This window comes from Spermophilus citellus (assembly GCF_964194105.1).
Source record: "Spermophilus citellus genome assembly, chromosome: 2".
Lineage (NCBI taxonomy): Eukaryota > Metazoa > Chordata > Mammalia > Rodentia > Sciuridae > Spermophilus > Spermophilus citellus.
Genome location: NC_138183.1, coordinates 207,683,271 through 207,709,834, shown reverse-complemented (window position 1 = coordinate 207,709,834; position 26,564 = coordinate 207,683,271). Strand labels below are relative to the sequence as shown.

The window sequence follows — 26,564 nt, the reverse complement described above, 5'->3', positions numbered from 1 at the left end:
GATATGGCAGTTGCCCTGAAGGGACTCTCAGTCTGGGGGTGGGGAAACAGATGGATAGCAGATTAATTACAATCTAGCTTGTCAGGGTTATTACAGAACACGGATGCAGGGTACAGGAATGAAGCAGCTAATTCCTAATGCCCTAATCCAAGGAATCAAAGTCCAAGGAATTGAGTACAGAGAAGCAGGTATCTCCAGACCAGAGTCTATCTTTATGGTTCTTCTTCTATTTTTTTGGGCAGGGGGCGGTGGTTTACCAGAGATTGAACCCAGGGGCACTTACCCACTGAGTCACATCCTCATACCTTTCTCATTTTTTGAGACAGAGTCTCGCTACATCTCTTAGGGCCTCACTAAGTTGCTGAAGCTGACTTTGAACTTATGATCTTCCTACCTCAGCCTCCCAAGTTGCTGGGATTATAGATGTGTGCCATGACACCTGGCATGATTCTTACTCTTGAATAAAATTTCATTGTACCAGTTCAACCTCTAGAGAAAGATGGGTGGGGCAGGAACAGCAGGAATTCTATTAACAGCTCAGATAAGAAGACCCAAAGCCTCATAGGACTGTGCTTTCCTGTGTGATCCTCATGACAATACAATACAGTTGTTAGTTTCCTACAGTGATTTTGCAACATGACACATTCATTCAAATTTCAACACGTTTAATGACATTGTCCAAATAACAGGAATGTGCAATGTACTCAATGACAGGAAGAGACAAGAATACATCCTCCCTGGAGAGGACAAGGTACAGATGGAGAAAAAATTTGCAACATTAGAATGGGCATAGATGCCAGGTGAGTGGCAGTCACACAGGTGCACAGTTGTACAGGAAAGAAAGGCATGGTGACCCAGTGCTGGAAGACTTGTCTGTAGGCCTCCAACTGTGATCATGCATCAGTCATTTAATCTCTTAGAGCCTCAGATATATATATATATATATATATATATATATATATATATATATATATATATATACACACACACACATATAATTGAATCCAGGACCTAACATGTGCTAGGAAAGGACACTACTCCTGAGCTACACCCCCAGCCTTTCCACCCCTTTTAAAAATAGGGATAATAGTTACAAGTCTGGACTGTCTCCCAGAGTTGTGCAAATTAATTGGGCTGGTTTTGGAAAGAACTGTGAAATCTGTAAAAACACTACAAAACAAAGTTCTCAGTATGATTTCAGATAGAGAGCACTATGGGAATCCACAAGAATCCCAAAGAAGGTAGGTAAGCAAGAACACTTTCCCACCGGAAGGAGGGCTCCCAGAGATTCAGAGAAATAGAAGGAAGGGAGGACACAGGCCAGGGAGATAGATGGGCGGGATAGGAGGGGCAGGAATCCTATTAACAGCTCAGATAAGAAGACCCAAAGCCTCATAGGAGTGTGCTTTCCTGTGTGATCCTCATGACAACCTTATCTTCATGTGCTGGATGAGGGAACTGAGGCCCAGAGAGTTAAAGGAACACATCCATACTCACAGAGCTGGGGAGGAGCACAGCTGGGTTTCAAACCTCGGTCTCTCTGGTTCCAGAACACTCACCCTTTTCCCTTTATCTTTCTGGGAAGGCAGGAAATGAAAGAGACATTTGGTGGACCAGAGTTAGAATACCAAGAGATTAGATGACACAGAAGGTCAGGACCAGTTGTGGAGACAGCTGAGTGCCCATCATGGCCCTTGGCCTTAGGGAAGGGGCAAACAGGATAGAAGATTCCTTCTGGTAAGAATGATATAACAGTGGTTAACATGTATTGGATCTTTACTGTGTGCCAGGTGCTGTGCCAAGGATGTGATCTGTATAATCTCATTAGACACAAAAGGAAATCTCTTTTGATACTGATGTTATCATCATTCTTATTTTTTTTTTACATGAGCAAACTTGGACTTGAGGAGGTTAAGTAAGTTAATACAACATCACAGAAGTTGTTAAGTGAAGATGCTGGTATCTGTGGGGTGTAGGAAGCAGAGAGAGAGAGGAAAGGGTTCCTGGGGACAAGATACAGTTCCCAAGGGCTCAGTCCTGTCAACTATATCACATCCATTACAATTTCCACCACCTCCCCGTAATCTACTCAATTATGAACCCTTCAACGGATTCATGAAGTCAGAGCCTTCAGGATCCAATCATGTTGTAAAAAAAATTTCCTTTGAACATTGCTATATTGGGGACCAAGCTTTTAACACATGAGCCTTTGGAGAACATTCCAGATCTAAACCAGAGCAGGCAGAGAAGCAGATTGGCACCAACCCTTCTGTCTCTTAGGGAAGGACACAGCTCTTTGACTTAGCATGCCCCTCACTGCTTCTGGGGGCCTCTACATTTCTGGGTCTAGGTGTCAACTCTCTCTAGCTTGGATAAGCTTACATGGGACAGAGGCAATGGGAATCTGGGAGGATGAAATGATGAGACATGCAAGTTGGAGATGCTGACATTCAACCAGGCACATTTGTCTAAAAAGTGACTCCATGGAAATACCATAAATATATATGTGTGGTAATGTCTTTCCTGACATTTTTTTTCTATTGTCATCACTGGCGCTAAATGACCATTGTTCACAAAGTTGCCAACATACCAGCATTCATCAAAGAAGAACCATGTCTGCCTCGCATCTGGTGTTGGAAGAGGGATGTTGCACAGTAGGTGGATTCTGTGAGGTGTGCCATTCACGTGGCAGGTGTGATGGTTAATTTGAAGTGTCAACTTGATGGGTGTGAGGGATTCAGGCATTGGTCAAACATTATTCAGGAGGTTCTGTGAGGACGTTTGGGATAGAGCTAACATTTGAATCAGTAGGTGGAATAAAATGGATTTCTCTGAGTGGGCGGGCCCACCTGGTAAGTTGAAGACCTGAATAGAACACTAAGAGTGACTTTCCCAAGTACAAGGGAGTTCCTGCTGCCTGATGGCCTTCAGGCTGGGACATCATTTCCCCCCCTGCTTTTGGACTCAAGTGGATATACTGGCTCTTCCCGAGTCTTGAGCCTTTTGGTCTTCAGGTTAGAAATATGTGATCTATTCTACTGGTTCTCAGGCCTTCAGATTTAGACTGGAACCACACAACTGGCTCTCCAGTTGCCAGCTTGCTAACTCTGCCTATTGCAAACTTATAAGTCTTTGTAATTGGTTGAGCCGATTCCTAATAATAAATATCTTTGTATATGTGCAAACACATCCTATTGATTCCGCTTCCATAAAGAACCCCAACTGATATAGCAGGTGTTCAGTGACTGCCCAGATTTCATGGCCAGTGACAGCAATCCCCTGCCAACCTTAGTCCTGAAATAGCTTCCCATTCATTTCCTTGATATCCATTCATAGTGCTCCATGGTCGAATGTCCTGCAGCCTTACTGACTGGGTTGCTGCAGCCTTCTATTGTCCAACCTCAGCCTCACTCATTACACTCTCAGTTTATCCTTGGTTTGGGCCCTAATGGAATTTACTACACCAAATAGATCTCCAACCTCTAAGTTCTATCTTCACCTTCCTGCTTTATCTCTTAGTAGATGACCTTGTTACTTAAATCTTCTGAGAAGGCCAAGGTCAGCCCATCCATAAACTCATCCATGCACCATGTGGCCAGAAAAAAATATTGTGAACCTTCCAGAGCTATTCATAAGTTGTCCTGGATCTCACTTCCTGCATGGCCTTGTTACCCTCACCCTAGACCCAGGCCCAGGATCTGTTTAACTTCCACTGCTTTAGATTTGGATACATAGCTGGGCTTCTCTGGGTGTGCCCCTGGGTGCTTCCCAGGACACAGTTTGTACTTGCTCTCTGGGTCTTCCTGCTCTTGGCTGATGCAGAGACTCACTCTGACCAACCCTTTCCAGTATGGCAAAAACTCTGCATGAGGACCTCTGTCAATGAGGCCAGAAATTCCTCGATTTTCTTTCTTCATTCAGCAACCATTTTTTTTCTTCTCTCGGGTCTCAAGTGTCACTTTTTCATTCCTTGGAAGATCTTGCACTTATGAAAATGATTACATTCTATTCCAGTTCCTCAGAGGTCTTCAGTAATAAGATTCTATCTATTCTACTGATTCATTCAGTGAACATTTACTGGTATAATACTCTGCTAACAACACATCATCAAGCTACAGCTGCCTGTTTTTGTTCCAATGAAGTTTTGAATTTTACATTTTATCTCTGTATTGTCTATAGCTGCTTTCATGGTAGAGTGACCAAGTTGAGTAGTTACCACAGAAGATGTCTGGTCTAAAAACTCTAAAATATTTTTTATGTGACCCATTGTATAAAATGTCTGCCAAAATCTCTGCCAGGCTGCGGCAACTCCAAGATCCCTGTCCTTGAGATGTTATCTAGAGGATGAGTTGAAGGACATAAAGGACAGGTCATAACAGGCAATTACAATACAGTTGTGTGTGTGTGTTTGTGTGTGTGTGTGACACAACATTGATAAACGCAAGTGGAATATTAAACACAAAGAAGGGGACATTTATCTATGATAGTACCAGAGGAGATACCGTCTCCTGGAGGAGATGACAGCTGAGTTAAATTCTGAAGGATAAGTACAAGTTAGCAAGACAGATAGGGAATTGAGAAAAGGCAATTTTGTTTTTCAGAAGGATAGGTAGGTGCACAATCAGGGGCATTAGAAAAAGAAGAGGTACACTGTGAACTATGAGTAGTAGGTCATGGGTGTGTGTGTGTGTGTGTGTGTGTGTGTGTGTGTGTGTATTTATAAAGGATAAATGAGGACTAATGAGATCAGTAAGCCAGGTGGAACATGAAGGTGTATGACTATCTTATAAAAATATAAGATATTCACATATAAATATGTGAAGTAGAGAATAAGATAACGTTATTTAGAGACAGTCCCCAAATCTATAGATGTTCACTTCACGTCTGCTTCTGACTCTGATGAAGTAAATGGTGCTGGGTTTACTCCTGTAGACAGAAGTAACTGTGAAACTGAGAAAAACATGCAAAGTTTTCAGATGTCAGAAAACAGACAGCAAAGGACTATGACCCCTGGACTTCTGCCAGGACACTTTCTGATTTGTAGTGCAGGAAGGTAGAGCAGAGCAGAGAACAGAAGAGAACGGGCAACTGGCTGAGCTGAGGAGGTAAGGGTGGGCATTTGGTGATGCTGAAGTAGGTAGGATTTATGGGTTAGAGTGCCCCAAAGGCAGGAGCTACCTAGTGAAGAAGCTTCAGAAATATGCATAGGCATTCCCTTAAAATTTTGACCAAACACTAAGATGCACAGGGCAGGGTGAGACTCCACAAGGGCTGACAGAAAATAGCTACTGGGGAGCTAAGAGTTGAGTTGAGTTTGTGTGTATGTGCATGTGTTTGTGTGTGTGTGTTTGTGTGTGTGTGTGTGTGTGTGTGTGTGATACCATACTGATAAACGCAAGTTGAGATTACAGAGGTGACACAATGCTAGAGATACAGGACTTCTAACTATCTGCACTAGAGAAGCTTTGTTGACCACCTGGGCATTCAATTGAGAGCCTAGAAAAACCACAACCTAGCAATCAACTTACTAGAGTAAAGGCTACTCTAGACTTAGCCTAACAAAATTTAGGAACACGGCTTGAAAGGGAATCAAGCAGATCCACCAGTAAATTAACCATCTGCCAGATCAGAACTCCATATTCTTTAAAGGAAGAAAAAAAAAAAAAGCCCAGATACTCAACAATGTAGCCTTAACAATGTCCATCATGCAATGAAAAATAAATAAATATGTATAGAAGAAAATGTGACCCAAACAAGAGAAAAAGCAGCTAACAGTTGCTGAGATGACTGATATTTGGGTATAACATATCAGGGCTGTAAAACAGGTATTATCAGTATGTTCAAAAATTTAAAGAAAAGATGGACATGATGAATGAACAGATGGGGAATTCTGGCAGAGAAATAGAAACTTTTTTTTTTTAAGCCCAAATGGAAATTCTAGAACTGAAAAATATATTATCTGTATTTGGACACAGCAAAGGAAAACATCAGTAAGCTGAAAGATTGGGTGATATAAACAATTCAAAATGAAGTACAGAGAAAAAAAAGTCTAAAACAAATTGAACTGTATTACTAGTGACCTGTGCAATAAAAGTAAGTGGTTTGAATGGAGTCCTCCTAGGCGAGAACAGAGAGATTGGGTTGGAGAAATATGAATAAGCAATGCTTGAAATTTCCCCAAATTTGATGAAAAATATCAACCTATGGATCCAAACCAGTTAAAAGTAAAAAAAATTATACTTAAAAAAGAAACAAAATAAAAAAGACATTTAAGCATATCAAAAACTGATAAGTAAAGACAAAGACAAAAATCTTAACAGCAACCAGCAGCAATAAAAGACACATGAAAATGAGAACAAAGATGAGACTGCTCACTCCAAAAACAAGGCAAACCAGAAGACAAGGAAGTGACACCTCTATTTGAAAGAAATAAACCCATCACCCTAGAATTCTATTACCTTGCAAAAATATTCTTCAACTATGAGGGCAAAATAAAACATTTTTTGATAAGTGAAAGCTAAGTGAATTTATTACTAGCACATCTGCTGTCTATGAAATATTAAAGGAAGTTCTTCAGGCCAAAGGGAAATGGAAATAGATGGCAACTCATGTCTACCTGAAGACACAAGGAGTGCCAGAAATGGTAAATATGAGGGTAAGGTGGCCCTCCAATTTCTTTTCCACTGAAGAGTTCCTCTTTTAAGTAAAGAGGCTCCAGCTTTCTCAGTTGGGATGAACACGACTTCACCAATGCTCTCTTCCCACAGAAGCAGATCTTCCCTGTTCCTCCAGGCATTTCAGGAAAGCAACCTGCACTCACCGTTTGCCTAACTCCCTCTGAACTCTTCTCCTTGCAATCTAACCCGAGCCCCCACCTGAGCTCATCTCTGCTAATAAGTCTTTAAAACTTTGCCTTTTGCTCCCCTTAATTCCCACAGTTGAACAATGGCTGGGGACAATCAGAGGAAAATTGCATTCTGTCTTTATTTCCCATTTTAAAATAAAAGTTCACTTTAAATTCAGTAATATTCACACTTTTTAATATACAGTCTGGCAAGTTTTCACAAATGCACATAATTATGTAGCCACTGCCAAAATTGAGGTATAGAATAGCTCTATGACTCCCCCAAATCTCCATGACTTTGAAAAATATTTTTTTTAGTTGTTGATGGACCTTTATTTTATTAATGTATATGCAGTGCTGAGAATCGAACCCAGTGCCTCACACATGCTAGGCAAGTACTCTGCCACTGAGCCCCAGCCCCAGCCCTCCTCATGACTTTTGTAATCAGTTCCATCCCACCACCCCTAGCCCTTGGCAACCTCTGGTCTTATTCTTTGCCTCTGTAATTTTGCCTTTTCGTTGAATATAACATAAAAGGACTCAAACAGTATTTAGCATTTAAAAGTCTGATTCCTTTAACTTGGTGTAATGAATTTGAGTTTCATCCATGTTGTTCTTGCATTAACTGGTCCTTTATTCCCCCCCCCCCCAAATGTCTTGAAAGACAAAGGAGAACTCCTATTGTTTAAGGTCACCATTGCATTCCTGTTTCCATCATCTATTGACTGTGCAACCTTGAACAACCTGCTAAGTTCTCTAAGACTCAGTTTTCTTATCTGTGAAATAGAAATAATTATAGTCCGTAACTACTGAGGTGGTTATGGGGTTACAGAGGAAATCCATGTAAAAACACTTGGCACAGTTCCTGGTACATAAAAGAATCAAAAAATTATTGTTTTAATATTAATATTTTACTTATCCAGGAAAGGCAGGTGTTATGGCTTAGATACGAGGTGTCCCACAAAAACTCATGTGTGAGATAATGCAAGAAAATTTATATATGAAATAACTGGGCTATGAGAGTCTTAACCTAATCAGTGCATTAATCCCCTAACAGGGATTAACTAGCTGGGTAGTAACTGTAGGTAGGTATGGTGTGGCTAGAGGAAGTGGGTCATTGGGTCATGGCTTTGGGGTTTATATATGCAGTCCTTGCCTCAGATTCTGTTTTGGGGGGGACCCAAATTGAGACATGGCTCATCCAACTAATTTCATGTGTCTGGGCCCCGGGATCCTTAAAATAACTGTGAGGATGGGACAAGAGCCAGCTGGGGCTGCCCCTTCTGTTTCTGTAAGTTGAATTCAGGTGATCCTTCATCACCCCTCCCTTCAAAGCTGGGGATGTTGTCCTCATTGTCACTGCCACCATCACCACGTCATTGCTGTCATCATCATTCATCAGGGTCACGATCTTCACACATGCCCTCATTTGTTGGGCCTGTTTCCTGCATCCTACACTTCATAGGTGTTAGCTGACGTCCCTCCATCTCACAGTGGTCCTGCCAGGTGGGTCAGTTACCATAGCATGTGGTGGATGAAGGAACTGAATTGCAGGGCTGAGATTTCCCATAGATTTGATGAACTTAAGGTCATGCCCTTCATTTTCCACAAAGGATCCATAGTTTGAGCCAAATCTATATTTAGTTAGGAGGTCATTCTGATGTCACCCATGGCTGTCACCATGGGGTGGGGAAAACAGGAGGTGTAGCAGGATGGTGTCTTCTAGCTCTTGATACTCATATATTTCAGAGTTTTTGGACTTGGCCCTGTAAGCCAAATTTTTTTCTGAACTTCTTACTCTTGATTCATTGGAATGTCTCTAAAGTCTAGGCATTCACTCGATTCCCATCTCTGAGGTGAAGAGCATAATTTCATATCCCCATCGCTCCGGTACAGCCTGGTTGAAGGGTTATTATGAATTAACAAGTAACACTGGGATTGTGTTTCTAGAAAGGGGAACTTTATTTAAAGGTGTTCTTCGAAGCTGACTTTTCCACATAAACATTGTTATATATGGGAAAGAGGCTATAGTCCTGGACAGCTTCCAAATGTTTAATATATCATTAGCACCTGAGTTTAAAGCCCCAGGGAAGGAACTGCAGCATTTTGGATGATAGATTCTAGCAATGTTTATCTAATTTTAAAACTCTAGGAGCTTGTATTTAAAAGCTTAGCAGGAGCAGTAAATAACTTTGCTTTTTTTTGGTTTGAGTGTAACAACAACAAAAAAGACGTCTCCCACTCTGCTAGTACATATTTCATGTTTGAATCTGAACTCTATCAGCTGTGTCTGCAAATAAGAAAGCTGATGTTCTATTTTCAAAAGATTTTAAGCAATAGAAAGAAGAGAAATAGGAATTACTGAGCACCTACTTGTACGAGGTGCTTTTTTATGAACTGGTGAATTTGCTTCTCTGTCTCATTTCATTGAAGAAGAAGTAGGTTCAGAGAGGTCTGTCATTTGCCAGAAGACCACACTGCCAGTAGAGGGGTAAACCAGGATTTGACTCGTGATTGGTTGAAGCCAGAGGGTTTGTGCAAAGTTTCCTAAGCTAATAATAGAAGCAAAGTCTGTTTAACCAAGTCCATATATGCATAGGACAAAAAAGGGGTCAGGCTGGGACTAAAAAAAAAAAAAATCCATCTCAAAATTGAATGTGGAAATAAAGGTAGAAGCCCAATCTCTTTCATTACCATACAGAAATCCCAAATAAAATAGTACCTTATTGGGTTTGTTCCAGGAATAAAAGGGTGATTTAACATTAAAAATGTAATCAATATGATTCATCACATAACCAGAAAAATTTATATAAATATCTTCATAGATATAGAAGAAGTGTTTAATTACATTCAATATCCATTCATGATTAAAAAACTCAGCAACCTAGTAGCCTCAGAAACTTACTGAGGCCCTAAACAACTTAGTAAGACCATGTCTCAAAATAAAAAATAAAAGGGCTGGGGATGTGGCTCAGTGTTTAAATGCCCCTGGGTTCAATCCCTGGTACCAAAACAAACAAACAAAAGCAACTCATCAAACTAAGAACAGAAGGGGATTTTCTTTATTTGGTTTAAAAATATCCACAAAAAAAAAGAAAGCCATAGCAAAAAGTTTTGCTTAGGGATGAATATTAAAAGTTTTCCCCATAAGATTGGGAACAGGCTAGAATGCCCACTATCACCACTTCTATTCAACATGGTACTGGAAGTTCTACCCAGTACAATAAGGCAAAAGAGGGAAAGAGAAGGCATAAGGAGTAGATGGAAATTATTGGTGTACAAAACTGTGTATGTTAAAATTCCAAAATAATCTATGTGACTCAATAATGTAAAGTTTTTAAGTTGCCCCAAATTTGTTCCTAAGTTCAACACAATCTCAATCTGAATAACAGCAGGTATTTTAAAATGTGAAAATTAAGATCATGATTTTAAAATTGATGCAGAAATGCAAAGGATCAATAACAGCTAAAATAATCTTAAAGATTATTTAAGATTTGTTCTTAAAGATGAGCAAAGTTGGATAACACTTTCAGATATCAAGGCCTTCTATAAAGGGGTCATAATTCAGGCAGTGTGTGTTCATGGAAGAAGATAGGTAAACTAATGGAACAGAATAACAGAGTCCATAAACAGACCCACAGGTGTACAGTAGCTTGCTATGTAACAAAGGTGTCAGGGTAATAAAGTGGGAAAAAAGACAGGTATTCCAATAAATGGCTCTGCATTAAAAAAAAACAAACAATTGAGCCATACCTCACACCAAACATAAATTCAATTATGTATCAATACAACATTTCAATGCCAAAGGCAAAAACTATACGACTTCAAAAAGAAAATATAGGAGAATATCTTCATGATTTTGAAGTAGACAAAGATTTCTTATAAGAGATACAAAAAGTATTAATCGTGAAAGAAAAAAAAACCCAACATGGACTACGTTAGAATTAAAACCTCTGTTCATCAAACGATTACAAAAGCCAAAAGGCAAGCCACAGATTGGAAGATATTTGGAATACACATAATTGACAAAGGACTGTACAAAGAACCATATAAAGAACTCATACAACTCATATAGTCATAAAGACTGTATAAAGAACTATATAAGGAACTCATACAACTCAGTAAGAAAAAGGCAGACAACAAAATAGAAAAAACTGATCTGGAGACCTGGATAAACACATTGTCTAAGTAGCTAATGACAGTCCACTAAGCAAAAATCAAAAAAGTTAAAATCAAAATCACAATGTACTATTTCTACACATGTACCAGGTAGTTAAAAAAAAACAAACCCAATAATATCAAGTATTGGCAATTACCTAGATTAAGCTCTATCTTACTGTGAAAAATTGTTTAGCAATATCTACTAAAGCTAGGACACTTATGACTCAGAAATTGCCCATCCAGTAAACGACTAACAGAAATGTACACATAATTCACCAAAAGACACATACATGAATGCATATAGCAGCACTGTTCATAATAAAACTCAAATTGGAAAACTACTTAAATGTGCATCCCTAATGGACCCATAGCTATCATGGATTTATTCATAGAATGAATAAATAAGATGTTGTATTCATGCAGTGGCATATTAGACAGCTATGAGAAGGAACAAACCAAAATCACATGCAACCATGCAATATGCAGTTATAAAGTTAAATGAAAGAAGCCAGACACAAATGGTATACACTATAAAATTCCATTTGTTATGAAAAAATTAATCTGTACTAGAAATCAAGATGGTTTGGTTATCTTTTGGGAGAAGTTGGACTAGAACGAGATACAAAGGAAGCTTTTGGGGGTCCTAGTCATTTTCTGATTTTTGTCCTGGTAACTTGAGTGTGTTCATGTGAATGTTTGAACTGTGTGCTAGTGATTTCCTCACTTCTCTGTATATTTGTTATATTTCTATAAAATGATCTCTTTTAAAAAAGAGAAAGTGAAGGTAGAGGCTGAGTTACTTTTCTTTCCTGGTCTCCCAAGCCTTGCTCCTGGCCACCCTATGCTTGAGCTGTACTGGATGGAAACCAGGAACTTGATCCTCATGTAATGGGGATGGGGAACGACAGCAATGAGCTGTAAACTTGAAGAGGTGCAAGTGGGAGGTCAGAGGTTAAAGATCAGAAGTCAGGTATGCTGGGCCAGGAGTACCTGCCTGGAGCCATTAGCCTGGAATTATTAGTATTTTTGTCCTGGGATGTTACTCATCAGAGAGGCCCCTTGGTAGAGGGAGAAAGTTTGGTTCATCTTAATTCCATACTCACTCACCAGTCACGGGTCATGCTCTAAGTGCTGTATAAACATGGCTGTGGGGATTCGGAGACAAAGCAAACAAGGTCCCTCCCTCTGAGGATCTCTCAGCATATTAAGGAAATTAAACTTGAGAATGGGTGTTCACAATGCAGCCTGGAAAGTTTCGTGATGGAATAGCCATGGAACGGAGAAGAGGAAGATTGCTAATGCGGATGAGGGAGGGAAGAGGCTTCTCCAGGCATTTGGGATTATTCTGGGGACCAAGGCTGGCCAGCAATCAGCCCAGGCAAGAGAGTTCGGCAAACATGAGAAACAGCCTGTGTTCAGGCCTGGAGAGCAGAAAGACCAGGGGATGTCTGGGAACCTATGGGGGACTGGAGCAGAGTTGTGCAGGGTGAGAGATTAGGCTGGAGTAGGCTAAGTACCAGTGAACCCAGAGGAACTTGTCAGAGAATTTCTGTTTTAATCCAGGGTGATGTAACTCAATCCTGAATTTCTGCCCCTTCTGAGCTCTGTGGCCTTCTGCTTGAGAACCTCAGAACTTTATCACCTTTGCCTTGAATTTTAGCTTCCCTCCAAGATTTTTAAAAGTACATAGGGATATAACTTGTCTAAAGGCCTATCCACAGCAGGTGCTCCCAGGAAAGTTGGCTAATTGTCTAGGGCTCTGTAGCGAAGGAGGACAGAATCCTAGCGTTATTATTTAAGAACACAAAAGTTGGCTCAGACCTACACCCACCACTCTGAGCTGGCAGCTGAGCCTACTGTGAAGGCAACAATCAGGATGGAAAATTCCCTGTTCCAACTTCCTGAGACCTGCAGCTCAAGGTGGCAGCTGGTGGCCTACTGGTCCCTGGAGCCCTGGTGGAATGGAAGAGTAATGTTAATGTAATTCTAGGCAGGAGAGATCTGTTTTCTCTTGATGAAGAGGGATAGTTTATGATTATAAGAATATTTCCTTGGGTGTTTTTTGTTAAAGCATATTAGAGATTAAATTATTGCCATAAGGAAGCAGCAGGAATTCCTCTGACTTGATAAGGTTTGGCTTCCTAGTTCTCCCTTAGAGGGAAATAAAAGATTGAATAATTTATTTACTGATGGAACAAATTTCAAGGGTACTATCAGAATCAAATCCAGACCAGGCGGCTGAACTTAAGGGCTAGATGGAAAGATGGGGTTGGGGATGGGGAGGCATGCCAAGGAGCCCTGGTGCTAGGAGAGACCAAGGAGTCGGAGCAGATGACATTAGGAGACGCCAGCATCAGGCAGGTCTGGCAGCTCTAAGAGGCAAAATTCTAGGGTGAGGAAGGATTGGAAGAAGCAAGGAAGGGACCTCATTCTTTGATGGGCAAAGACGGGGCTCCCACATAGGTCCCTATGGAAAAAGGCAATGCAGAGGACAAGGTCCCCTGGACAGTAGGCAGTCCCTAAATATCACAGAATCAAGGAATGCATGAAGATTGAGACCCAATAAGGAGAACTGGAGTTCAAAGCAAGAAATAGGACATAAAAGATGAGTTATACCTGTAGCTAACCATTCTAACCCTTAATGTATACAAGGTACCCTTCTGAGCTCTGTGCATAGATGAATTAATTTTATCCTCACATTGGTCCTATGAAGACAGTGTTGTTATTATCCCTGTTTATACCTGAGAAACCCGAGGCACAGAGAGGCTAACCCTCTGGCCTGGTGTTTCACGAGCAGCAAACAGTAGAAGCAGGATTCAGTCTGTCTGCTGAGTTCTGCTTAATTAACCTTTGGATGTGGTGGCTGTGTCAGAATTGGGAAGGTACTGAGTTGCTAACCTTTTGTGAAATTCTTCCAAACAAGGAAAATTGCTGCTTCTGGAATCCGGGGGCTGGACTGAGTCTGAAGTGTCTTCAGCTGACTCACATTTTTATTTTTTTTAAAACACAGGCTTAATTAATTCACATTAATTTTCCTTGTAGAAAAACCCTACCTCATAGCCACAATTGGAGATGGGGTCCTTCCCATGGAGGCTCTAATGTGAGCTTTTACTAGATGGTCGGTGAATTCCTGACAGGGAGAGCTGGTGAACATGGTCTCTTTCCAGAGATGGGGGTCTGGAGGTCTTGGAGATGGCATGAAAGGTGGCCTTGGTGAAGTTGCCTGGGGTGGAGTGCAGCCCCTGGCTGAGGTGTGGCGCTGGTCAGCACCAACCATCAGCAGTGCTTCTTGGGCACAGGGCAGAGATGATGCCAGCACCTCTGGGGTGAGATGAGACATGCCGGCACAGAGCCATAGCAACCTGTCACCTTGTAGGGGATGGTGTGCAGCTTGCCTATCTTGTTCCCCCAATAGCTTCTCTGCACAGGGACAATGGAACACTTTGCCAGGATGATGGTCCTTGGATGGTGGTGGCTTGGATCACTTAAAACCCAGGCCAATATGACCACTGTTGTCCCTGATGGCAACAGATGCCTTCAACCTGGTTTGCTGGCCAGAGCAGATCTGCTTTTGCACTGCTGCAATCTTTAAAACCCCATCCTTGAGGGCTGCCCCTGGGAAAAAATCAATGTTCTCAGACTCCTTGATGGGCAGGGAGAAGAGACAGATCTCTTCCAAGTACTTGATTTTCATGTCCTTGAGCAAGTGGCCCACTTGGTGACAGGGATCCATTCCTCGTCCTGGGCCTTGGCCCTACGCTCTGTGAGCTCTGTGATCCTGGCTCCAGATGCTGCTGCCGAAGTCTTCACAGAGTTCTCTCACTCAAGGGTCCCTACGGCCTTCAGGGTGTCTGGAGCCTTGGGGCCCTCCTGCTGGAAGAGTGTCATGGGACATTTGGTGTTTTCTTAGAACAGAAGCAGCCTCACTTTTACCTCCTTCTAACACTATTTTTGTGAGTTATTTTCCAAGCACCTAATTTCTAGTAGCTGTGATTAAGACCTTGATCAATCTAACACCTTGGTTGCCAGCTTTTTGATTTTTTCTTTTTACTCTGCAAGTTTTGGCCCAGCCACCACCAGGATGGGAAACTGTTTTCTTGTTTTGGCTGATGGAAATATCTGAGTGACATTCTCTCTGGGCTCTCGGTGCCTCTGGCACAAAAGATAGTGGGAGCCATGTGTATTTAGAATCCAAACTGACCTTGCAACTCCATTAACTTGTTTCCATACTTGTTGGTTGAAAACTCACATCACTTTGTCAACCCAAATAAGCATTTCAAAAAAAGAGTTAAAAGATGTTGCTCTAATCAGTATCGCCTAAGTACTAATGAAGAATAAGACCCACATAAGTAGGGTCAAAGGAGTCTTTCATTACTTTATTTCCAAGCCAAAACCCAAGGATCCTTGCAAATTGGGAGGATGTTTGGCAGGAATTAAGTGGCTGGCACAAAACATGCAGCAATTCCAGTCATGATCGTGAATAGTCAGCCTTATTTGGCATAAACAATTCTTCAGGGTATATTTTCAACTCATTGTTTGGAAAACTTAAGCACATAAATGTTGTTAGCTTCAGCAGAGTTTTGTGTATATGATGCGAGTAACCTTATTAAGATTTTTAGAAAATACACATTTCCTCTTTTTACAATTGTTTTAAGTACTTAGAGTGTTTTCTTAAAAATAAAGACTTTTTTTCTTTCTTTTTTTTTTTTTAGAGAGAGTGAGAGAGGGGAGAGAGAGAGAGAGAATTTTCAATATTTATTTTTCAGTTCTCGGCGGGCACAACATCTTTGTTGGTATGTGGTGCTGAGGATCGAACCCGGGCCACATGCATGCCAGACGAGCGCACTACCGCTTGAGCCACATCCCCAGCCCAAAAAATAAAGACTTTTTTGCAGTAACACATATTCAGCATCAATCCTGCATTAGGTCTGGTGCTAGGGCTAGTGGTATATGAATGGTCCCCACTGACTCTCATGCTGTTCTCTGGAGTCAGCCCTAAAACCATTATAGAAGACAGGAAAAAGATCAAAGAGGACACGGGAAATGGAGAGTAAGGAAAATGATGTGTGCATTATATAAGGAGTTTGTTCAGTGCTATTTCTACGTATTATCTTGAAGATGCTAATTACAATTGCAGGATCCAGGGTTGAGAATAATGAGATAGATTTCCACATTTTATAAATGAAAGGAAGCAGGATACATTTCACTAAGGTAGGTTTTTAAAGAGGGTTTAGATCCTGTCCTTATAATATTATTATAAGAGATGGAGTGGGCCCCAGAAACCCAGCTCATCCTTCCACCCTTTCATCTCTCATCTATCTGTTTGTCACAGGTATCTATTCTGTTTTATATAGGCTGGGATTCTAGTCATGAGCAAGACATGGCTGCTGTCTTTAGGGAAATAATAGTCTACTGCAGGAAACATGATAAATAACTGCCAATTAGGATCTCTGCTGTGATGTAGGAGTGGACAGGCTGCTAATTATATTAGTTAGGATTCTGCCACTGTGACCAGAATCTTGATCAGAACAACATAGAGGAGGGAAAGTATATTTTCGTGCATGGTTTTTATAAGTTCCATCTAAGTTGGCCAACTCCATTGATCTGGACCTGAAGTGGGGCAGAATATCTTGGTGGCAGGGCATTGACAGAGGAGCTCAGCTTGTGGCAGCCAGGAAGCAGAGAGAGAGAGAGAGACAGAGAGAGAGAGGGAGAGAGAGAGAGAGAGAGAGAGAGAGAGAGAGAGAGAGAGAGAATGTGAAGAGCCAGAGACAAAATATGCAATACCCAAGAGTATGCCCCCCCAGTGACCTACTTCCTCCAGCCATGCCCCATCTGTCTACGTTACCTCCCAGAAATCCATTTGAATTATTAATCCATCAAATGGATTAATCCACTGAATAGTGTACAGCTCTCATAATCTGATTATTTCACCCTCTGCATTAGCACAGGGGCTTTTGGGCCACAACTTGTATCTAAACCATAACACTAATGGTACCCAGAGAAGGAGGTAACTCTCTTCTCCATCTTTGAGATGGAAAGGTTGCCTGTTCTTCCTACGTATGGAGAAAAGACTGTTGCTCCTCTTTTCAGATTCTTAGAAGGTATCAGTTTCTATCATCTTCACCCCCTCCCAGGTTTCTTGAGTGTCTACCATGTACCAGACATTTCTCTAGGCACTGGGTGTATTGCCATGAACAAAGAGTAGTGATAATTCTTGGAAATTATCCTTTAGTGGAGAAGCTGGTTAATTTAATTAAGCAAGTAATAACAGAGCAGCTTCATTCTATATAGCTGTGAAACATAGAACATAGAAATATATAAAAATATTAATAAAGACATATAAAAAGAAATTGAAAAATATTAATAAAGCCTCTCCCTGTCCCAAATGTAAAACAATGCAAATTTTCTTCCTCCAAAGAATCATTCCCTTTAAAACTGGTGAGTGAGTATGTTTTAAGCTGTGCTTATGGTTTGGGGGCACAGCTGTACCACTTCATAATTGGTACTAAAGAGCAGTCTTAATCCTTTTTCAGGATTAATCTTGAATTTCGTAAGCTTTCAATTTTATGGATATCCTCAGGAACATAACCCTCGGGAAACCTGCAGCAGCTGTACTTAACAATAAATAGTTAGAAGTGCACAAAAGCCTGGACCCAGCCCAGTGTGGAATACCAGCGAGGGCCCCCTTGAAGAAGCAAATGTCTCACAGGGTGAAATAAGGCCAAGTGAGCTGGGCACCGTGGTACACGCCTATAATCCCAGCAGCTCGGGAGGCTGAGGCGGAGGATTGTGATTTCAAAGCCAGCCTCAGCAACTTTGCAAGGCTGTAAGCAACTTAGTGAGACCCTGACTCTAAATAAAATATAAAAACGTTATGGGGATGTGGCTCAGTTGTGAAGTGTGTCCCTGGGTTCAATGCAGTACCAAAAAAAAAAAAAAAAAAAAAAAAAAAAAAAAAAAGAAAGAAAAAAAGAAGACGACCCAATAAGACCTGGCCATCCAGAGAGTAGTAGCTGTTTGACTCCACTTCTCAGGTCAGTTTCCCTAACCCCACCCCAGCTGTGCCTTTTCTCTAATTGGTTGTCTCTCAGCTCTCAGCACACTTAGAAGTAGGTCCCACACAAGAATGGCTCACATGTTCTTAGGGGTTGAGGGAAGAAAGGGAGAGAAACCAAGTAAAACTGGGTCAGCCAACAGAAATCAGAGAACACATAGATTCCAAACTCCATTTACTTCCCTTATTTATAAACAGACAAGTCAGTAACTACTTTCTTGTAATTGAGTTAGATGACTAGTTCTATGTGTTTGCCCAGGTGGTTGTGCAATGTATATTATATTTGCTATTAAATTCCTTTCTGATTAGCAATAAGTCACAAATACAAACTGTCTTTCCTCATTACAGGCTAGGTCTTCTATGACAATATCTTTTATAGAATGTCTTTCAATTTAAATTTATAAAGTTAAGGATGATAAACTGTATCTGGAACTCAGCCCTCTCTCCATTTGGGTTGTGGAGGAAATCCAGAAGCCAGACTAGAACTTGAGCAAGTTCTCACCTGATAACACAAGCCCAACAGAGGAGGAGATTTTGTCCAAGATATCAACACGAGACCAGAGCTAAATCCTTATTTAAAGGTTGAGAATTAGTGACAAGGTTAGAAATAAGCATATTATATCCATAGCGGACACATCACTTGCTGTGTGTCTGGTATTGAGCTAGAAACCATTTATGCATTATCTCATTTTAAAATAGTAATGACTAACACTGTGTGAGCTCACAGTATATGCCAAGCCTGTTCTAAGGGCTGAGAATATTAACTTACATAATCCTGTAATAACACAATGATGCACGTTTGGCTTTGCTGACAGGAACCTGGAGCTCAGAGAGTTCAGTCAGTGCTACATCTGGAAAAATGGTAGTTAGATTTGAACCTGGCTTGTCCTTAACACAGCTTCATGAGGTAAGTGTTTTACATAAAATCGCTGCTTTGTGATGAGGAAACTGAGTTACACAGAGGCAAAGTAATTTTCACAAGGCCCTCTAATAAGTCTCAGACTCAAGACTCCAAGATAGACCTGACTCCCACATTAGTCCATGATCATCTGGATTATACGTGCGGCCCATCTTGTCTCTCAAGACAGCACTGACCACTGGCCACTCATTGTTGTTGTTGAGGCAAGAGAACCCTAGATTCCAGCCCCTCGCTTCAGTGACGCCCCCTTTCGGCTGTCCCAGTGTCCTGACATTTAGTGTTGAAATTCAGCTTTCCAGCAAGGTCCTGCTCTCCACCACCTCCCTGCCTCAGCTTACTTTTCCTGGCTTTTAGCCTCCACATTAAAACCTTGTCCTCTTTCATTTTTACTGATCAGTTTGCCTTTGGTATACAGATCAAAGTTTAAAGGGGAGACAGAATTAGCCCAGGAGCTGGGTAGCCACTCAGGTCAGAATGCAAGAAGTGTTCACCAGAAAAAAAAATTCAATGGGCAAAAGATGGAACCAAAAACTTGAAAAGCAAAGCCAAAGGCATCCATGAAGCTTGAAGAAGGGACAGTCAGACAGAAGTACAGCTTTCTTCAAAGGTTGCTTAGGGACCCAAAAAACCTGAAAAGACTGTGTCCTGAATCTCAATGTGGGTGGGCGGATAAAGGACCATTATTCCTTCCTTTTGGTTTTCCCAGAGTGTGTGCAACAAAAGCAAAAGCAATTTGCATTCAATGACTGAAAGCCACTCACATCTGTAAACACTAACTGACCCCTGCCAGCAAAGCCCTGCAGAAAACCTCTTATCCCCATTTCAAGGAGCCAGATGTGGAGAGAAAGCCTTCTGCTTTCCATTGTTCTTTCTACTTGAGCCACAAGACCCTGGGAAGCTCCATGTGTGGGGAAAACAAGGTACATTTTCCTCTTAAATTCAGGCAAGCTTGTAATGTTAGAGTTTAATTAAATTCTTGCTGGTGGTTGTGAAAAAGTTTTGCTTCCTCCCAAGCTTAGTTTCATGTGTTCCCTGCAGGTAGTATATACTTTTCCCTCCCATGGAAGGTCATTAGGACCACATGAATATGCACAGAGTTGGAAGGTTCCACAATGCTCACAGGGCATTTAGCTCCCAACTTTCAATTTAATCAATCAACTCAGTGGTATGGTAAAGGGATTACAACTATCCCACTCCCTGATCACAGGCCATAGCTTTTCTGCAGGGCTGCCCTGTATTAATCCTTTTCACTAAAAATAAGACAGGGCTGCCCGTGCTGAGATTTCCTATGCCCTTTGTCCTCTTCTATGTTTGTTCTTGCACTCTGAATTTAAGAGGCTAGGAAAAAGTGGCAAGTATTTCTTTGGACTCATGCTTCACTTCCAACCCAAAACAGTAGAGTTCTTGCAAATTTGGAGGGATGTTTGCCAGGACCGTAGTGGCTGGCATAGACCTTTGCAGAAACTCTACTTGTAATTATAAATAGTTGGCTCTTCTTGGCATAAACAATTCTTGAGGGTGCATTTTTCAGTTCGGTGTTTGGAAAACTTAAGTACATAAATGCTTTCCATTTTAACAGAGTTTTGTGTGCAAATTCCTGGGTAACCATATAGAATGCTGTTGTTCAGTGAACTTTGTATATTCCCCCTCCTGTGATTTTTATAAGGCTTTTGGGTATTTTGAATGTTTTTTATGTAAAAGGAAAGTTAAATCTTTCTTATTAAAGTCTGCATTTCTTGGAATTACAACACAGGTACTGGCAAACAGGTTCGAAGAAAATAGTAAATGAAAAATGCCTGGGTCGGTGTCAAAAGTAAATGTTAATCACATCCATTTTTCTAGGGAAATTGGTAGCAAGAGCCTACATAATAACTGATCCATGACTTGCCAATGAATCCAATCTTTCTTCCTCCTGAAATCAGTTCAAAACAGGTGACTATTTAAGCTGCAGAAATGAGATGCAGGAAGCATGAGCTTTTTAAACTGCCAGGCAGCAGGAGTAAATGGTGAGCAAGTTATCAATAAATTAACTTACCCCTCTCAGTGGTCATGGGGACTCTACCTTGATAGAAGAAAAGCAATACTTTACATAATTCTGAATGGTCTGTCCAATGTAGGTGCATCTCATTTAAGGAAGGAGAGGCTCAATAAATAGTTTTGGGACTTTCAGGAGAAAGGCAGAATGAGAGGCTCTGACCCTTCCAATTTCAAGGTCCATTAAAATGCCAATAAAATAGTCTGAAGCAAAGAAGGAGCAGTCATATCATCATGACAAACTGAAGGCAGAATGAGTAAAAGGGAAAACGTGATTTTGAACTATTAAAAATGTTGGGCAGAATGAGGGACGGAAATGCGTCGGGAGCCTGGGTGCAGGGTGGGATGCGCACAGGAGTGTGGAATCAGTAAACCATGAAATGAAACAAAAATCAGAACAGGATTTACAATTGTGTAAGAAAGACATTTACGCCTGTTTCAGAAGAGCTCCTATGGGAGGAAGGGGCAGGAGAGAGTAATCAATGAATGTAGGTAAATTATGGTACTGGATGCCATCAGAAACTAAACAGAGGAAGAGAAAAGGCACAGGAAAAATCTGCGGAGTGTGGAAAGAAAGGAAGCAGAAGATGGATAGGACGCATGGAACACTCTGGGAGAGATAAGGGTTCCCCAAGAAAGAGAAAGGGTGGCCTGAGTATCGGTTCAAGACACAATAGAAGCTGTGAATGGATCTGTGGAATGAATGAGCAAACCATAAAGAACACAAAGTGAAAGGGGAGGAAAAGACCCACTAGGAGAAAAATGCCACTCAATAAAGTAGAGGTATAAATAGAGTACTATTTAAGATCCATTTAAAATAACTGAGATCAATATACATCACCAAATATTTTAACTACAAAAGAAATAAAGCATTCTGCAAGGAGGTAGGCTGCAGATTTCAGGTGGGGAATATGGTCACAAGGTTAAAAAAAAAGACCATTTTCTTTCATTGTAATGGAAAACCATGTCCAAATATTAGAGTAAAAAGATATAGAACTTGGATTTTAAATTCAGCTCAGTTATTACCCAAAAGCAAATACTTTCAAAAATTTTCAGTCATAAGAAATATAATCATCCACTAATGGATGAGAAGTGTTTCCCACAAAAAAAAGTTCTGATCTTATTTGACAAACCTGAGAAAAGATGATACTGTTAAAGACAGTAAGAAATCCTGAATTAGTGTCTTTGGAAGAAAGAAAGAAAGAAAGAAAGAAAGAAAGAAAGAAAGAAAGAAAGAAAGAAAGAAAGAAAGAAGAATATCAGAGGGAAAAAATGTTTGAGAAAGGAGTTGGGGGTTAGGAGAATTGTAGAATAGAAATGGATTAAAACAAGTAAGCTGAGCATCAAATTAACTCAGTGGACAAGGCAGTGGGAAGAGTTGAGGAAAACCAAGACCAGGAAAGCTTTCCATAAAGTGAATCAGAGGTGCTGTTCTAATAAGGCACGGGGGTATAGATGTACTAGAAATAAAAATCTATGCTTAATTTATTTGTTTTCATTTATGTAATGCTGGGGCAAGCTCTTCACCACCAATTTAGACCCCCTACCCCCAAGTCCCTGGTTATTTTAAGCTGACAGCTAATTGAACTAAAAAGACCAGTGCCCAAGGAAATTAAAAATAACCAAATAAAACCAAGGTATTGTTTCCATTATACCAAAGAAAATCTAGGACCAAAACAAATTAACTATAACAATCGAGAGGTAAAAAGTAGAATGACCTAACCTGAAAGGGACCAGGATCACTCTGAGCATAAATTTAAACTATCTGGAAAGCCAAACCAAATCAAACACAAAAGCAAAAAGAATGCTTCCAAATGAATCAATGCAGTAATTTACTAGGAAATCTTTAAAAAGGTTTAGGGAGCCTAAATAAATAAGGATAATAACAGAGAAAAAAATGTTTGAGAAAGGAGTTGGGGGTTAGGAGAATTGTAGAATAAAAATAGTTTAAAACAAGATTAAATAGATCAAAAAATAAGTTTGAAAAAACACTTAAAAGATATATTAAAGAGAAAAAATATTGAGATTTCAGACGAGGTGAAATTTAAGGCACAAGTTATTAAAGCGAGCTGATTTGTTAACCACGTGATGATAAAAGCTGGAGTTAATGAGAACATGATGATATTTAGTCTATCAGGCCTAAGAACAGCAACAAATAGAAAGCAATCACGGTTAAAAATCAAAGAGAAATTAATAAGTATACACCTTTAGAACAGGGTATTAATACTCTATCATCAGGATGTGATAAACAGAGAGGAGAATGAAGCAATAGAATTAAAAACATAATTGAATATACTATAATACAGCAGAAAGTGCAGATATTGTCAAAATTAGGTAGATTATACAACAACAACAAAACCCTGACATTTTATTGCTGGTTCCTCATGAGATGGTGAATTAACATATGCTCCTCATGTTCTTAATTTAGCCTGGGAAATTTCAGAAATGGTAGGAAGCACAGATCCAAGGCTCTAACAGAGATACTAAAATAAAGGTGAGGTCAAAAGCGATCCTGACCTACCCGGTGGGGATAGGGTGGAGGTGGCCTGAGCCAGGAGGAGATGGATACAGGAGTGGAGAGTCTCCTCTTTCCTCTGGTCCAGTGGTGGGAGGATGGGTTGTGAGGATTGTTATAGTTCTTCTATTTCTCTTCTCTGACATTGCCAAGGGAGGGTCAGTGCCGGTCCTACAACTTGGATATCTGCAGGACCTGGCCAGCTCTATTTTTATTCTACAGCCAAAGTGATATCAAGGCAGCCCAAATTCCTCCACAGAAGAGAAGGGGAGGAGAGGTGCCCCTTTTTATTGGGTATATGCTTCTCCATCCCTTCCCCTCCAAAAATGCAGGGCTGGGGGTTAGAACCAAGGAAATCTTGAAGATTCTTCTTCAGCCTGCTTTGCTCTGGGTATCGGAATGAATCCCTAACTGGAGAAGTCATGCATAGGATAGAAGCTACAGAGATGTCCGTGACAGTGATGTGATGTCTCAGCCTCTCTTCCATGGCCTTATCTCTTTCCCTTTCTTTGAAGACACCAGAAAAGATGCCACCCCAGATTTGCCCCTTCCCCACCATACACTGTCAGGCATAGTTATGTCACCAGAGAAACACAAGGTCACCTGCCACAGAAGTAGATCCCTAGGACTACAACTGAATGCCAAGTCGCTTACTGCAGCAGATAGACCAAAAATTTAACACAAACACAATCTATATCCTCAAAGACAAGAAGATATTAGTAATCTGAAGCAAACACAAGAAGTAGAGAAAAAGAACCAAATGCAATTTAGGAGTTAAACGAACATTCCTAATGGCTATGAAAGCCCTGCCAAAGATGCACAACCTGAATCTAATCATATGAAAACATCAGACAACCCCTAATTGAATAAAAGTCTGTAAAATAACTGTCTGGTACTCTTCAGAAATGTCAATAACATGAAAGTTAAGAAAGATTAAGGAACTGTTCCAGACTAAAGGAGGCTAAAGAGACATGACAAGAAAATGTAGGGTATGATACCAGATTGGTTCTTGGACCAGATCCAATCTTTTCTTTGCCACAGTTGTGCTGTGTAATATGATAGCCAATCGTGTGGCCACTGAGTGATTAAAATGTAGTGAGTCTGAATGGAGATGTCCTGTAAATGTAAACTATAAACTGAGTCTTTACATTAAAAAAGAATACACAATATAAATAATATATTTTCATGTTAATGTTGAAATGATACTATTTTGGATATATTGGATTAAATAAAATAGAACATTAAAATTTGCATGTGTGTGTATGTATGATACTGTGGAATGGATCCAAGGGCCTCTTGTAGGCTAGAGAAGTACTTACCACTGAGTTATTTCTCCCAGCTCTTTTTAATTTTATCAAGACAGAGTCTCTCTAAGTTGCCCAGGCTGTCCTCAAACTAGCCATCCTCCTGCCTCAGTCTCCTGAGTAGCTGGGATCACAGGCATGTGCCAAATTTGACTTGCTTCTTTTTACTTTTTAAATGTGGTTACTAGAACATTTAAAATTGCATATGTGGATTATATCAATTGATATTGTACAGAATTGTTGTAGAGAACATTATTATTAATATTAACATATTGTTGTAGAGAATACAATTTGTGTATTTTGAGAAAACATACATAGATTCTAGTATGTTATCATGTTACTTTTAAGCATAACATGATTTTATAAAAGAACGTCTTTCTTAGGAAATACACATGGAAGTACTGATGTAACGTGGCAGGCACATGTCTGCCACTTATTTGCAAGAGTTGACACATGGAGGTGAAACACACAGAACTATGTGGAGAGAGAAATGGTGAAGCAAATGTGGTAAAATGCTAACAATTGCAGAATCTGGGTGAAGGATAATCAGAGTTCCCTACAGGATTAGAAGTTATTTAAAAATAAAAGGTTATGGCAAATCCCTCTCAGTGGTTGAAATAAACAGCACAGTAGTTGGGATAAAAGCAGGATGGTTAACACTAAAGAAAGAATGAGAGATCTGGGGGACCAAATTGAGGACCCTCCTACAGGAAAGAACACATGAAGTAGGACCTATGTGTTTTGAAGAGATGAGTAGATTTCATATCTGAGTAGCTGGAGGCCCAGAAAGAGAGAAAAGAAGAGGAAAGGAAATATTTGACCCTCAAAAAAATCCCCAACTCTCCCAGAATTAAAAGAAGAGGAATAGCTTCATACTGAAAGGACCTATAAAACAGAAAACCATTTTTTTAAAAAGAAAAAAAATATTCATACCCAGTCACATTAAGAGTGAAAAGTAAGACTGTTAAGGAGACAAACAGGTAGAAAAAATGGGAAAGCACAGAGAAGAGACGACTTGAAAGAAACCAGAAGCATACTGATATTGGAATTTCAAAGAGCTGGATATCAGAATATGATGTTTTATAATATAAAAGGAAATGGTTTTGAACCTAGGTCTCATGTCCAGCTATATGTCATTTAAACGTAAGAACATAATACAAATATTCTTAGTTGTATAAAGCTGAAGGGGGTTTGCCTGGGGAAGATTTATTGTCAGCACATTCTTACAAGAAAAACTCAAATAAGAGGAAAGCTAAAAAGCAAGGCGTGATCAAGGCTATAGCAAAATTTGTGGTTGTGTAGAAAAGAAAGACGAAAGAAAAGAGAAAAAAATTATCCATAACAATCAACAAATAAAAGCCAATCAAAATGAAGTACGAATTTGAGTAGAGGGATGGTAGAGACCAGGGGAATTTGAGAGCATGCAAAGTACTAATTTTATTTAGGAGAATATGTTGCTGTTCACATACTGATGAAGTCCACAGAGATGAACAGATATGGGTATGTGTCTTATGCTAAAGGCGACTCCCATAAGAACACAAAAAATGAATCAGATTATTTTTAAACCAGCAGAAGCAGACTTAATTTAGGCACTTTAAAGAAAAGAGTTAAAAAAAAGATCGTATAATCAGAAAACATAAAATAAGATGGCAGAAAAATTATAGTATGACAATAATCACAATAACCGTGGGATAAATGGAATAAAACAAAAAACCAAATAAAACCAGAGG

The 26,564-nt window shown here is 40.1% G+C and overlaps 1 protein-coding gene and 1 pseudogene across 2 annotated transcripts in view; both read right to left on the bottom strand.

Annotated features, from left to right (window-relative positions):
• The window catches only part of SPON1 (spondin 1), a 279,589-nt gene that overhangs the window by 110,674 nt on the left and 142,351 nt on the right, over positions 1 to 26,564 (bottom strand). The window lies entirely within an intron of this gene.
• On the bottom strand, positions 14,055 to 21,032 carry LOC308634835 (small ribosomal subunit protein uS5-like; annotated as a pseudogene). Its single transcript has 2 exons — positions 21,017 to 21,032; positions 14,055 to 14,796 (listed from the first exon to the last, which is right to left on the bottom strand). The product of its transcript is annotated as a small ribosomal subunit protein uS5-like (transcript).